Source organism: Convolutriloba macropyga, chromosome 4 (assembly GCF_964194025.1).
Source record: "Convolutriloba macropyga chromosome 4, txConMacr16.3, whole genome shotgun sequence".
NCBI lineage: Eukaryota > Metazoa > Xenacoelomorpha > Acoela > Convolutidae > Convolutriloba > Convolutriloba macropyga.
This window is the reverse complement of record NC_134471.1, coordinates 16,142,434-16,144,905: the sequence shown is the minus strand read 5'-3', so window position 1 is coordinate 16,144,905 and position 2,472 is coordinate 16,142,434.

The window sequence follows — 2,472 nt, the reverse complement described above, 5'->3', positions numbered from 1 at the left end:
ACTCACACCAAACTGTGTTACAGATTACTATGCATGAGTTGGAATTAACCGATGTACGTCTGACTCAGTGTTAATTTTTTTTGTATAAGTAGCTAGAAGACACCAACACTCAAGAGTTTTTCAAAAAAGTCCGGAATTTTTTTCCAAAATTGGTAGACAAAGGATTTGTTGTTGTTGATTGTGCAAACTGGTTTTTCGTAACGTAATTATAACGAAACAAATTTACGCACTTGCAACTAAAATCATTATTTTTTTTCTTTTTTGAAAAACGAAGCAATGAACCATGCTTGCACGAAAACCTACCAAATAGAACTCTAAGTGCATGCATGGTTCCTTGCTTCGTTTTTCAAAAAAGAAAAAAATAATGATTTTAGTTGCAAGTGCGTAAATTTGTTTCGTTATAATTACGTTACGAAAAACCAGTTTGCACAATCAACAACAACAAATCCTTTGTCTACCAATTTTGGAAACAAATTCCGGACTTTTTTTGAAAAACTCTTGAGTGTTGGTGTCTTCTAGCTACTTATACAAAAAAAATTAACACTGAGTCAGACGTACATCGGTTAATTCCAACTCATGCATAGTAATCTGTAACACAGTTTGGTGTGAGTTGGTGGAAGTTATCAATAGGTATATTTTGGTATAACACTTGTACCTTGAAAGATGGGAAACTATAAACAATCGAACATTTCTTTCTCGACAATGAGCACAAAAGTGAAATTTTTTAAGTTTCCATTGAAGAATTTACATTCAAAACCACTTTCTAGTAAAAAAAGTTTTCAAAAAATTGCCGTACTATTGTACATTATGTGATCTGAGATTGTGTACGTCTGAGCCCCGGATGAATCATATGTAATGTAAGTGCATAAAATAGATGTTCCTTTGAATATTTTTTTTCTTTTCAGAATACTAACTTTCATTGATTAAGTTTCACTCTACTGCTTGTACATTGAAAGATAATGAATGATTTATTGTTTACTAGTAATGACTCATTTATAGTTTATATGACCGAGCTTCATACATTTTGAAATATTTTAAATAATTTTTCCGCATGAATCAACTTTTACTTAGGAATTATTTCTCCGGGACATGTATATTGAGCGGATTAAAAATGACGTACAATTACACATACTGATGACGCATATATAATTTACATTACCGACAGTAATACATTTCAAATTGTTTGCATGTTAGTTTTCACTAAAGAAACAAGTTTTTTCTAAATATCTAATCTCTGGGTACTTTAAGAGGGTGAAAAATGATTTAAAATTGACTTTTAATGACTCATTTACATTTTCGCGAACAAAACTGATACTCTTCTGAGAATTTTTCCGTTAGTTTTTGCTGATTGATCGAGACTTTCTTAAAAAAAAGAGTCTCTGAAGGCTTCGCTCAGAGTCTTGTATTTTGTGAAGGGAAAAATGAGTCTCATTTTAGTTTGCGTTAAGTTTTAAGAAGTCTTGAATGAGTTTTAACTTACAAAAAAGCTTTTAATGAAGGAACTTTCCCCCAATACTTGTACCTCAAGTGGAATAAAATGAACATTGACGTTAGCTGACTCGTACATACGTTTTATGGAAAGAACTAATGCAAAGTAAAGTGTTTTTTTGTTAATTTTCACCAATGAAAGTTTTTTATTTTATGAACTTTTCACTGCGACTTGTAATTTAAGAGGGAAAAAATGATGTACAATAAAACTTTTATGACTCATTTTATGTTTTTTATGACACAAACTAATACATTTCAAAAAAATCTTGCGTTAATTTTCAGAAATGAACGTTTTTTTACTTGTACTTTTCTCCAGGACTTGTTCCCTAAGTAAAAGAAATGATGTACTTTTAACACTTTATTTCACATATACTCATATTTACCTTTTATGAGCAAAATTGATACAATTTTATGTTTTTTGTGTTATCTTTCAGATACAAAACAACTTCATAGAAGGAAATTTTCACTGTAACTAGTAAGCTAAGTGCAAAACGATGTACTTATGATGACTCTCACATTAATTTAGACGACACATGATGACACGTGAAACAACTTTCACATGAGAATTTTTTTTGTTCTGGTCTTGTATATTTAGGAGGGGGCGATGCACAAGCAAATATTGATGACTCATTTATACTTAATGTAAACAAAATTGATGCTTTTTCAAGTATTGTTTTAGTTTTAGCTAGGAAACAAATTTCTCTCTGGAAATTGTAATTTAAAAGGAAAAAGTATTAAAAAATGACCTTTTGGGAAATTTTGTATGGACGAAACTGAAAATTTAATTATTTTATTGGTAGTTTTCACTAAGGAAAAAACCTCAAGCAAACAAATTTACCGCTAGATTTGTAAATTAGGAGAAAAAATGAGGTACAAATGAACTTTTTTGACTCTTTTTTGAAATTGTTGAAATTTTTTTCTATGAATTGAACATTATGAGGAAAAAAGATGTGCAAGTTGCTTTTGATGACTCATATATCAACT